At 36.4% G+C, this 13,962-nt stretch overlaps 1 pseudogene; it reads left to right on the forward strand.

The window, feature by feature from the left end:
- The first annotated feature begins 7,739 nt into the window (after positions 1-7,739).
- On the forward strand, positions 7,740-9,002 carry LOC129458239 (heterogeneous nuclear ribonucleoprotein A1-like; annotated as a pseudogene).
- The last annotated feature ends 4,960 nt before the right edge of the window (positions 9,003-13,962 follow it).

Genomic DNA, 13,962 nt, shown 5'->3' on the forward strand with positions numbered 1-13,962 from the left:
ACGTAAAGGAGCTGAGAATGAGACGCAATAAACATTGAACTTTGCGTAATATATATTATGTTTTGTAATTTTATTAAGAGTAAAACAATACCTTAAAAAATCTTTTGTTCTAAGCAATTATTTAGCACATAAGTGGGTTTTCCTTACATATCAAAACCCAATCTCTAGAAAGACCATTATAAATAATTTTCCTTTAATTATAGACAACTAGATCATAGAAAAGGTTTTGTTTTTTTTTTAATATAAATCCTCTTATTATGTCTCTCACAGACCACACATGACATGCTTGGTACATGGTTTGTCCTGAACATCCCTCTTTCTTAGACAATCAAAATTTTACCATACAAGTGTCTTTCTCATAAAATTATTTTTCTTTAAGCTTTCTTTACCAAAAATGTCCCCCATATTTCTATAACTTTCTTTACATCTTTCTTATTTCTTAATTCCTGGTTCCTTTTACCTTGTTTTATACATAACCTTTAAATGGGCTTTGAATTAGACAAAAATTATTCACCTTTTAGCATCAACACACATTGTTTTTAGAAAAAAATGCTTTTCTATTATATGTATTTTTTTAATTGGAAAATACCCATTTAAAAAATCCATTATTTAATTTAACTTTAGGTTCTAAATTATGACAAATTTTTCTATAAGTATTTATCCCATTACCTTTTCCTAATTGTTTTATTTTACTAGTTTACCTAAATTATTTATGAAAACTGAGATAGTGATCATTTAAAGTTATTTGCCTGTCAGCCATTTTATAGCCTGTGAATTTCAAGAGTTTACATAAGAAACTTAAGAGTCAATATATGGTTATTTTACTAAATAATTAAAGACTGGGCTGTTTTCATTAAACCAATATTAATGTCTTATTTATAAAAAATACAAGCAAAGATCGTTCTGTTTTGGGCTGAGTTTATAGTTTAATAACCCTTATGTCCAATTTTGACACCTTATAGTATTTGACAAGAATAAGTATGACATCTCTTGATCAATAAATGCAAACAAAAATGTGTGCTGACATTTCTTAACACATTTGTAATATTACTTTACAAATAATTTTACAGCTAGCTTATTAAAGATTTTACTTAATTCACATGAACTTGAAAAGCATTTGGGATTATTTAAGTTTTTGAGTATTCTTTAAGTTTAAGCCAAATTTTGTACCTAGTGGCCAAAAACATGTAATAAAATACGTGTACACATACATAAACACACACATACACACTCATGCAAACAAAGATCCTATAGTTTTTACTTCAGAACCCTAGCCATATTAATACAAACTCATTGGTTTGCAAAAACTACAGCAAAATAAATGGTTGGATGCAAACTGTGGATTTTTATCTCAGTAGAGAAGTAATAGCAGACTTAAAACAGGCAGAAAAGAAAGCAGAGTGGTGGAGAACTTAGGAACTTTATAGGTGCAGGTCGACCTTCTGGCTCTGAATTTTCCTTAATGCAATTTACCTGCCAATTTAAAATGTTCACAAGAACAGACCTAATGTGTAACCACCTGGAGTACTGACAAACCTGGTGTGCCCTTCCATTTACACAACCACCTGCAAGTAGGGGCACCATAAAACCAAACAGGGTGCCTGAGAGGGGTCATTCTTCTTGTCTTTCATTATTCATAGACGATTTGTTTTTCACATTTTTTTTTCTTAAAATGAGGAACTGAGCTGTGGCCAAGGTTTTTAGTGGAGTGAGTCGTGTGTGCTGATTCTGTGTGGGACTTCATAGCGTGTCACCACTGATTCATTTCCACCCTCTTACTTGCCTCAGTTTCTCTCTCCATTGGTCTAGCACCTCCAAGAGGGCTCAAAGTGTGGAGTGATCAGCTTCTATATGCACTTCCTGGATGAGCATTTTAAAACTAATTTTGTTGGGCGTTCCCTGTAGGGCCACTGCACATTGTGGGGGGTGGGCGAGGTCAACCTCCCCAGACACTCCCACTTGGCCCCTGGTTAACCCAGGGGCGCCTTTCAGCTGGGAGGGGCAAAATGCCCCTTTGCTTAGGAGCTGAGAAAACTCAGTTTTTCGTTTGTTTCTGAAAATGACAGTTTGGTTTCTCATGCAAATACGCAGACAAGCCAATCGAAATTAATTTCAGGAGGCAAGGCAATGGAGAATACTCTTTAGAATGCACCTCTGAATTAGAATTAGGATCCTAAAGAACAACTTCCTAGGAGGAAAAAAAAAAAAAAAAAAAACACCCAAGACCACTTCCTGAAAACTGTCATCAGCCATCTTTAACTTTGTAGTTCTCATTCACCATTATGTGTCCGGAATTCGTGGGTTCTTGGTCTCACTGACTTCAAGAATGAAGCCGAGGACCACGCGGTGAGTGTTACAGTTCTTAAAGGCGGCGTGTCTGGAGTTTGTTACTTCTGGTGGGTTCGTGGTGTCGCTGGCTCAGTAGTGAAGCTGCAGACCTTCCTGGTAAGTGTTACAGCTCATAAAGGCAGCATGGACCCAAAGAGTGAGCAGCAGCAAGATTTATTGCAAAGAGCGAAAGAACAAAGCTTCCACAGTGTGGAAAGGGACCCCAGCGGGTTGCCACTGCTGGCTCAGGCAGCCTGCTTTTATTCTCTTATCTGACGCCACCCGTATCCTGCTGATTGGTAGAGCTGAGTGGTCTATTTTGACAGGGCGCTGATTGGTGCCTTTACAATCCCTGAGCTAGATACAAAGGTTCTCCACTCCCCACCAGACTAGCTAGATACAGAGTGTCGATTGGTGAATTCACAAACCCTGAGATAGACACAGGGTGCTGATTAGTGTATTTACAATCCCTTAGCTAGACATAAAAGTTCTCCAAGTCCCCACGAGACTCAGGAGCCCAGCTGGCTTCACCCAGTGGATCCCGCACAGGGGCTGCAGGTGGAGCTGCCTGCCAGTCCCACGCCGTGCCCCTGCACTCCTCAGCCCTTGGGTGGTAGATGGGACTGGGTGCCCTGGAGCGGGGGCGGCGCTCGTCAGGGAGGCTCGGGCGGGCAGCACAGGAGCCCACGGACGGAGGTGGAGGCTCAGGCATGGCGGGCTGCAGGTCCCGAGTCCTGCCCTGCGGGAAGGCAGCTAAGGCCTGGCAAGAAATTGAGCACAGCAGCTGCTGGCCCAGGTGCTAAGCCCCTCACTGCCTGGGCCGGTGGGGCCGGCAGCCACTCGGAGTGCCGGGTCTGCCAAGCCCACGCCCACCCGGAAGTCACGCTGGCCCACAAGCACTGTGTGCAGCCATGGTTCCCGCCAGCGCCTCTCCCTCCACACCTTCCTGCAAGCTGAGGGAGCCAGCTCCGGCCTTGGCCAGCCCAGAAAGAGGCTCCTACAGTGCAGCGGTGGGCTGAAGGGCTCCTCAAGTGCCACCAAAGTGGGAGCCCAGGCAGAGGAGGCGCCGAGAGCGAGCGAGGGCTGTGAGGACTGCCAGCACGCTGTCACCTCTCAATTACACACACACCATGGCCAAATCTTCTCATAGTACAAGGTAATCTCTGGTACCCCCAAAAGCCAAAGGGGTCAGGTGAAACAAATACAGGAAAGAATCGTTTTAGACCTAAAAAGAATCTGTCCATAACTCTTGAAACTCCACAAAGAAAACAGAACACCCCAAAAAGGAGTGAATGGTGCTTTGTTTTGAGTTATTTAAGGGGTTCAAGTCATTAGAAGCCTTGTCTAGATTTTCTTGTTACCAAAAATGGCGCAGGGAGAAGGAAGAATTAGGGGAAAGAAAAGTAAATGAAAGAACAATTGCTTTTTTAAGACAGGAAGCAAAAACAGAAACCAAGTGCATGCTTTTGTTTTGTTTTGTTTTGTTTTTACTCTTTTGCAGGCGCGAGGAATTTTAGCCAATTCAGAGAGGCCTTGTTGTCCATAATTGAAATTGGTCAAATCTGATGACAGAAAGACGGGAACAAGCAACAAAAATACCCCCACAATATGATTACTGAGTATTCTAATGGTGAGGCGAAATTAAGACCAGCTGGCTGTTAATTGCAACTTTAGCCAAGCCGAAACCCTAATTCAGCTACTTACCTTGGAGTGGGTCTTAGACTGCTCTCTACCATTCTAGAAGCAGAAAAAAAATTCAAACTTGCCTTCCCTGTTGGAAGCGAGTTCAAACTCCAGAAAGGAGTCACTGCCTTCCATCATTACGGAAGCAGGAAAACTTGCCTTCCTTGTTGGAAGAAAGTAAAACTCTAGAAAAGGAGTGCTACAGCAAAATAAACTTTGGATCTCAACCAGATTTTGGGAGATCAGGGATTATCTGGAGAGAGGAACGCTCCCAGACCTCAGCAAATTGTCCTATTGGTTTGAGCCATAAAGAAAGCTCAAGCTGGTACCAAGCACCAATAGGAGATTTGGGAAAGGTCAGAGCCATCTCCACCTTACTCAGAGTCCCTTGCATTGGTTGCCAAATAGTGAACCCCAAGTATCTGACACACATATCAGTCAATCTAAAACATTTATTTTGCCAAGGTTAAGGATGCACCTGTGACACAGCCTCAGGAGTTCCTGATGACAGAAGCCCAAGGTGGTCAGGGTACAGCTTGCTTTTATACATTTTAGGGAGACATGATGTGTAATCAATATGTGTAAGGTATACATTGATTCAGTCCAGTAAGGCAGGATAACTTAAGGTGGTATTCCAGGTCATAAGTAGATAAGAGACAAAAGATTGCATTTTTTTGAGTCCCTGATCAGCCTTCCACTGAACACTGGCTCAGTGAATCTGCATTTTTACATAAACAATAGGGTGGAAGAAGCAATCAAATATGCTTTTGTTTCAGGTAAGCCTCAGAGGAAGACTTTGAGTTCTGTCTGTCCTTTGTCCACAAGGAATTTCCTTGCGGGCAAATTGTGAGGGTGGTATGTAACTTTTCATCTTTGTAGCCATCTTATTTAGGAATAAAATGGGAGGCATGTTTGTCTGTCATATTTCCCGACTTGGCTTTTCTCTTGGCTTAGTGATTGTGAGCTTCCGAGATTTATTTTCCTTTCGCAGTATATACATTTACTTATACTTCGCTTTTCAAATCTTTTAGGAATTCTCGTCATTTAAAATATTCCCTAGATATAATATTTACTAGATGCAAAATTTTAGATGAAATGCTCACTTTTCGTAAATGAACTGTTTCTTTGGAGAATGTTGGAAATTTACATTTATTAATTTGACACAACGTTAAAAAAAAACATGGTTTGCTGTCAATTAAAGTCTTGAAAAATTTGGTCTCAATGAGAGTTTATTATTATCCAATGAAAATAATTTGCTTATCCAAGCCCAAATTCTACGCTATCTTTCAAATGTATTCTGATAATTTCCTTTCATATAAGTTATATAAAGTTAGTTTCAGTAATTTTTAAGCTTTTTTTTTTTTTTTTTACCCTGAAGCAGATCTTAAATTTGTGGGCTATAGACAGGATATATGTAATAACCCCTCAGTCATTTTTAGCTATGCATAATATAAATTAAACCGATAATTATGTATTGAATACATTGACAATTTTTTCTAAGCTATTACATTTTCAAATATGATGTAATATGTTCTCTAACAGTTATGTATATTTTTGGGTGGTTTATTGCTGTGATCTTCAACATTAACACCTCCTTGACATAGTTATTTTCGTAGTCACTTCTAACTCACTTTCTGCTTGGAAACTCTGTCAAAACATCTTTCTAAAATGCTTCACCTCCCCCTTTACCTTTTGCTGATGGGTGACCTTCTCTCTTAAGTTACAGAAAAAGTAAATGCCTCCTAGCACCTATAACTTCAGTCCACTAACCTATAGCTGCAGAGATCTTCCTGAATGGAAAAATTCATCATGTTAGGACCTTTCAATTATGTTGCATTGTGTTTATAGAAAGCTTTTTTGCATGTGCTATAGATTATGCTATGGATGGGATTATGAAATACTTCTTCAAACTACCTTCTTCCTTTCTCAATTGTATTACGAAGACTGCATCATTAAACATTAAGAATCCTACCTCCCTTGCAGCTATATATCAACATAATATTGGCCATGCAAATTATTGGGGAAGAATAAGACTTTTTTCTTCACAAATAATGATATAGATACCTAGGTAGAGGAGGTTGTTCTCAGCATAACTCCTAATGATACAAGGCAAAGTATAATATTTATAACATTAACACATATTAGACACAAGGGATTAAAGTTTCCCTAGTACTTTGTTAATGTATGTATATGCCATATCTCCCTACTATTAGAAAAATCATAGAAGGTAGAATTATTATTTCAGTTTTATACATCCAAAAGCATATATTTGAAAAGAAGTTTAGTGCCTGGCCCAAGCGCACATATCTAATAAGTAACAAACTTGGACACGTACTAAGAACAATATGAGCCCCAAATCCATATACTTGGATACTATCAAGCTTCACTATGCTTTACAAGTCCCTTTATTAATAGTCCACTTCTAACCTACTCGGTTTTCATCTCACTGCTGTTTCTATTACTTTTCTATTTTAAAGTAATATGGCACATCTCTCTATCACTTTAAGACACTTTACTCTTCGTTTTATTTAGGCTTTGGCTGATAATCTCTGTTCTTCCTCACCTCTTTCATTTCTATCTATCTTGTAAATGTCCTGCTGTGTTTCAAATGGCCTTACCACTTAGTTTGCTTAGTTTTCATTATTTTGTACTCTCACATACTCTAGTTCTTCTTTTTATCATGGTGTTTATTATTAAAAATGTATTTTATGTCAAAGCATAAGAGGCTGTCTCTTGACACCCAATGTGTGCTCTGTCCCATGTGTATGTTTCTATAAAAACGTCTAGCCCACATGAGCAGAGGATGATAGGCTGGCTCAAAGGAAAGAAAAGTGAGCCTGTAGACTTGGGATTTAATCTCCAACTAAGATAGCAACAATGTTTCAGTTTATTTTTTATGTAGAAATTAAATACATTGCACAAAAACTCTATTTACTTTCCAAAATAATGCATTGATGGCACTATTTAATTGAAACATAATAATAAAAGAACTAGTCTAACATTCTTGATTATCACACTGCATGAGATAAAATATATTTTAATATACTGATATTCAAAGCAAGCAAATGAGATGAATAATAAGTGAGTGTCTTTCTCAAAAAACATTATACATACATGTATGTATGTATTGTGCACGTGTGTATTTGTGTGTGCATATAGCATATACATAACAGTTTTGCAAAACTTGAACTACATAAAATGTTAAATGAATTTTTAATATTTATATGTTTCAGAACTATTGACAATACAAAAAATGTGTTATGATCCCTCATAGAACCAAACAGAAAGTCTAAATAAAATGGATTGATGGCAACTTTAAAAAACTAAACTTTGTTTTTAAATTAAAAAGTTCAATTACAGATTTCTTATACATTTTCATGTAAACATCAATTAACATAAAACAAATTTGTTTTATATTCCCCAGGGACTCAAAGTTAAATTGGATTTTACTATCCAAATAAGTAAATGAAATTGGTAAAAGTAAAAATTAATAAAGTTTTTGACTTGCAGAAATTGATTTATATATTAAGCAAAAGATTAAAAATTAAGTGGGTCATAGAAAAGTGTTTTTATGCAAAGGGATAGAATATTCTGACAGATGTTAAAATTATGTTAATAGTAAAATTATGTTTTAGTTGGCTTAAAATACTTTACATTTTTAAGAAGTTTAATAATTTTACAAAATCACACTTTCTGCCTGTGGATGGCACCCGGGAAGCATTGTCAAAGTCTCTCTTCTCCCTGCCGTCATGTCTAAGTCAGAGTTTCATAAAGAGCCTGAACAGCTGAGAAAGCTCTTCATTGGAGGGTTGAGATTTGAAACAACCGATGAGAGTCTGAGGAGACATTTTGAGCAATGGGGAAAGCTCACAGACTGTGTGATAATGAGAGACCCAAACAACAAGCACTCCAGAGGCTTTGGGTTTGTCACAAATGCCACTGTGGAGGAGGTGGATGCAGCCATGAATGCAAGGTCACACGAGGTGGATGGAAGAGTTGTGGAACCAAAAGGAGCTGACTCGAGAAGATTCTCAAAGACCAGGTGCCCACTTAACTGTGAAAAAGATATTTGTTGGTGGCATTAAAGAAGACACTGAAGAACGTCATCTAAGAGATTATTAAGTGATTGAAATCATGACTGACCGAGGCCATGGCAGGGAAACAGGCTTTGCCTTTGTAACCTTTGATGACCATGACTCCGTGAATAAGACTGTCATTCAGAAATACCATACTGTGAATGACCGCAACTGTGAAGTTAGAAAAGCCCTGTCAAAGCAAGAGATGGCTAGTGCTTCATCCAGCCAAAGAGGTTGAAGTGGTTCTGGAAACTTTGGTGGTGGTTGTGGAGGTGATTTTGGTGGGAATGACAACTTTGTTCGTGGAGGAAACTTCAGTGGTAGTGGTGGCTTTGGTGGCAACTGTGTTGGGTGTGGATATGGTGGCAGTGAGGATGGCTACAATGGATATGGTAAAAATGGAAGTAATTTTGGACATGGTGGAGGCTACAATAATTTTGACAATTACAACAATCAGTCTTCCAAATTTTGGACCCATGAAAGGATGAAACTTTGGAGGCAGAAGCTCTGGCCCCTATGGTGGTGGAGACCAATATGTTGCCAAACCACAAAACCAAGGTGGCTCTAGCGGTTTCAGTAGTGGCAGTAGCTATGGCTGTGGCAGAAGATTTTACTTAGAAAACAAAGCTTAGCAGGAGAGGAGAGCCAGATAAGTGTCAGGGAAGCTGCAGGTTACAAAAGGTTTGTGAACTCAGCCAAGCGAAGTGGTGGTAGGTCCAATGAAGACAGTTTTAGACAAATACTCCTGCGTATGGGCAAAAAACTCAAGGACTGTATTTGTGACTAATTGTATAACAGGCTATTTTAGTTTCTGTTCTGTGGAAAATGTAAAACATTCCAAAGAAGGGTTTTAATGTAGATTATTTTTTGGCACCCATGCTGTTGATTGCTAAATGTAATAGTCTGATCATGATGCTGAATAAATGACTTTAAAAAAATATACCGTGTAAAGTTAGTCTACTCTGAAGCCATTTTTGTAAATTTCCTCAAGAGTGTGAAGTTTGAATTCCTTCAGGGTGATGCTAGGTCCTATTTGGAATGTATATACCAATAGCTTGGGTGGAGAAGCCATTGTCTTCAGAAAGCTTGGTGTAGTTGAACTGATAGCTACTGTTGTGACCTGAAGTTTGCCATTAAAAGGGATTACTCAAGCAAAATCATGGAATTATTGGCTATAAAAATCATTGTTGGCAAATCCTATGCAATATGTCTAAATTGAATAATGGTACCAGATAAAATTATAGATGGGAATGAAGCTTGTGTATCATCCATTATCATGTGTAATCAATAAATGACTTAATTCTCTTGAAAATAAATAAATAAATAAATACTTTTACCAATATCACAAATGTTACTTCAAGTATTTTGTCTATAAAATGTTATTAGTGTTGAGAACTTCTATTTTATTAAAGTGAAAAGGTGGTTTGTTTATTTACTTATTTATTTATTTGTTGAGACAGGGTCTCACTCTGTTGCCTATGCTGGAGCACAGTGGCACCATCACAATTCACTGCAGCCTCAACTTCCTGGGGATCAGGTGATCCTGCTGCTTCAGCCTCCCAAGTAGCTGGAATGCTAGGCATGCACCACCATGCCTGGCTAATGATTTTTTGGCAGAGACGGAGTTTCCCCATGTTGCCCAGGCTCTTCTCAACCTCCTGAGCTGAAGTGATCCACCTACTTCAGCCTCCCGAATTGCTGGTATTACAGGCATCAGCCACTGTATTGACGCAAAAAGTGATACATGATTTAGATGCACTTCATGCTTTATGAAGACAACGCACAGCACACAGAGGCATTAGAAAGTCGTTTTAACATGTGTTGATGTAATGATTCTTATACTTTAATGTATCCTTAAAAATTGTGGAAGTCATTATTTTCTGCCTATTATATAAGACTTGAAGCTTATTTGTACAAACATTGAATATTGACAGAGGCAAAAAGCCGAAAACTGAATAATAGCATATTGTTTTGAGTGTTATAAGCACTACTGTTAATTAATTATATATATATAAACACACATGTATGTATACATGTACCTACACAAAATATATAGACTTATGCACTTACAAAAATTGAGGTAATTCAAATAATAAAAACTATATTCCAACATAAATATAATGGGACAAAACTTCATAAAGAACACCCACCATTTTTGATGAAGCTCTTCTATTCACCATCATGTTTTTTACTACCTATATTCCCATCAATTCTGATGATTACATCCAGTTTTCAGTTAGCATCACTCTTGCATCATTGATCTTCTTTTGGTGAAGATGCATTTCTCTGTGTTCATATTTATAAAAGAGATAATAACCAGGGCCTAGTAAAATCCAAAACATCTCAGAGTGAATATTATATTAAGCTTTCCGCATTCAAATTACAGTTTGGTTCCTTTTTCCTTGTTGGACCTAACTGATAAAACAAGAAAGCAGAAAGTTATGAATCCAAAAATTACACTAAGAATTTTGTTTCTATAGGGCCTGTGACTGCAAATAATCTTATTTTGTCTTCAAGAAACAGGAGGGAAAGCAAAATAAGATTATATAGAGTCACAAATCCTACAGAAACAAAAAAATATGGTCCATAAAATTACGTGCTACTAAGAAGACTGACGAGAACTAGGAAATCTCCATTAGAATTGTTTATTCTATATTGAATTCTATATAGAATTGTATATTCACATGAATACTTACTAGCACACTCAGGAGAGCCATTTTATTGGAATCTTGAGAGATGTTGAATTGGTGAAGATTGGAAAGTGACTGGGAAGTAGAGAAACAGAAACACTCGTTGAGAGGTCTGTTGAGCAATCCAAGGCAAATTATTTTCTGTCATCCAGTAAGTTGCATTTTTACCCTGTTAATTACCCTCCTTTGTTGTACATAAGCTTTCTAGTTTGATATGGTTTTAGTTCTCTAAATTTGCTTTTGTTGCTTATTCATTTAGTAGCATACCCAAAAAATCATTGCCAAGCCCAATACCATGAAGTTTTCCCACTATGTTTTCTTCTAGGAGGTTTATTGTGACAGAACTTATGTCTTGTGTTTAAATCTTTAATACAGTTTGAATTGATTTCTGTGTATGGTGTGAGATAAGGGTCTAGTTTTATTTTTTTGCATGTGGATATTCAGTTTCCCCAACACTTAAGAGGAAATAAAGAAACAAATCCCATTTATAATGGCATTAAAATAATGAAGAATACTTAGGAATACTTTAAGCAGTGAGGTAAAACATTTGTACACTGAGACTATAAATCACTGATGAAAAAAATTAAAAGAGATAGCAATAAATGGAAAGAAAACTGAACTGATGTTCATGGATTGGAAGAATTAATATTGTTAAAATGTCTATACTACCCAAAAGCAAGCTACAGATATCAATGCAATCCAAATCTCAATGGAATTTTTTTTCACAGAAATAGAAAAATCAATTCTAAAATTTATAGGGAACCACAAAAGACCCAGTATAGCCAAAGCCATTTTGAGAAAAAAAAAAAAAAAAAAGCTGGAAGCATCACATTAACTAACTTCAAACTATATTACAAAGGTATAGGAATCAGAAAAGCACAGTCCTGATGTAAAAATAGACACATAGACCAATGAGACAGAATAGAGAGGCCTGAAATAAACCCTTACATAGATTGCCAACTGCTTTTTGACAAGGGTGCTGAAAATGCACAGTGGAGAAAGGACAGCCTCTTTATACAGCTTCTGAAACCAAGTTTATTGAGAGAAACTCAAAGAACAGTGGCAGGTAGGCAGTACTCTACTTGTTTGGTAGATTCTCAGCAAGATTACAAACGTGGTAGTGGCAGATACCAGATTTCTGGAAAGGGATTGCTGTCCTTGAATTGTGGGTTTTTTAAGTTGTGTGTCTGGAGAACCATCAGCCTCGCCCTGTCTCGCAAAAAAAAAAAAAAAAAAAAAAAAAGAAATCTAAAAAGCTTACAGTTTGAGCAGCCCAGAGGCTCACTATCTCAATTTGCCATCTCAGCTTGCACTGAGTATTGACATTAGTCTGAGACTGTTATCATAGATATTTTAAAGATTCCAGTGTTACTCTGGGAGGCCAGCCTGGAGGAATTCAATTTTGAAAAAGTTTACCCTTTCTACTATTCATTAATAACGGAGAAAATAAAGTTAGGCAGGACAGATGGGAACATTGAGATCAAGGTAGAAGATCATGAAACAGGCTTAACTGCTGCTGGAACTGACTTAGAATAAAAATGAAAATTACATGAGGGAAAGCAATTAAAATATTATATGAAGTATCTCTATGTTACCAAATATGCAATAATCAACTATTTATAAAACTTTTCAAATGATTTGGTAAGTGTCACACATTTAATAATGAAAAGGAGCCAATAGCCAAGCAAGAAAATGACAATTGCCATATTGCAAGTATAAACAAGGTAAATTGAAAAGCTATTATTGGATAATATAAGTATGCCTGAACATGTATGGATAAGCTTCATGTATGACATCATATCAGCTGAAACCTAAAAGGAGATGCCTCGGTCCTGTGAAAACTTTGGAAGCTATTTTTTCATGAATTTAAATAAACATTTTATTTTTACATAGAGTTGCTACTTTGCATGAGTTTTTGTTGGTGCAAATATCCTCTTAATTTCTTTTACATTGGTCCTGCTTTTTGAAAATTGTTATTAAAATAATCAATAGGTTATTATACTTAAAGCAGATAAAATACATGTATTCTAATTTATATAAATTTGATAAATGTATTTATCTAACAAAAAAGTGATAAATCTAATGAACTTGAATTTTCTAATAGAGTGTAATTAATTTTTTTACACTTAATTAGGAAAATTTAATTTTAAGCCTACTTCAGTAAATATGTTACAACTAATGAAACCATCCTGTAAACATTATGGCATATTTGAATTTTGGAAAGTATAGTTATCAGCATAAATTCTGCCAGATATCATAGATTGAGATGAAGATTTATGTACAAGATAACTAATGAGAAGTTTAATCCCAAGGATTAGAATGTGGGACAGTGTGAATGAAACAGAAAAAGATGGAGAGCCAATTCTGGGATATTGTGGAGTTAGTCACTAATATGTGCAGCAGATTCTTTAATCATTTGAGACCATCTTAGTATACCTATAAAACTGATTTCAGTTTTGTCCATCTGGAAGAAAAACAGATATTTATCCATAAGTTCCTATTGGCTTATGAGACTTTTATTGCCCTATACCTCCAGATAGAAGATGATATCAAAAGAGAAACCCCAGGGAGAAAAGTGAAAAGATGATTTTGACCTGAAGTGAGAAAATGTCAGTTTTCATCATCTTGAAGTTAGATGAAGTCTGCACAATCCTGATCACCACATTGGTGACTAATTTAAGAAACAAATAAGGTCTATACATGGATTTAATGTGATGCATAAGCATGACAATACAGTAAAAATCAACTATATATAATTTATTATCTTGAGTGGTTCAATAAAAATTGAAAAGAAAAAATGCAATCACACATCTTTTCTATAATTCGCACTTTGTCTCACATTTCTCCATTCATACTCAGCATAGTATTTTACATAAGAATGAAAAAAATCCTTGCAGACCTTCCTTTATGATCTTCCAAATCTATGGTAATTAATCCAGAAGAACTCCAGGTACTCTGCCAACTAAGAAAACATGTAATTAATTAATTAATTTTATTTATTCTACAAGTTAAGGAAGCCCCATAAATGGTGCATAATTCAGTAAACTTACTATTTATTAGCTTATATTAGCAAAAAATACAATACCTCATTAGCCAGAAATCTATCATATTTTGGAATAATGATGGTCCTGGAAATTAGTGTGATTCAGATTTGTAGAACTGAACAATATGTTTAGAAAATACAA

This window comes from Symphalangus syndactylus, chromosome 19 (assembly GCF_028878055.3).
Source record: "Symphalangus syndactylus isolate Jambi chromosome 19, NHGRI_mSymSyn1-v2.1_pri, whole genome shotgun sequence".
Lineage (NCBI taxonomy): Eukaryota > Metazoa > Chordata > Mammalia > Primates > Hylobatidae > Symphalangus > Symphalangus syndactylus.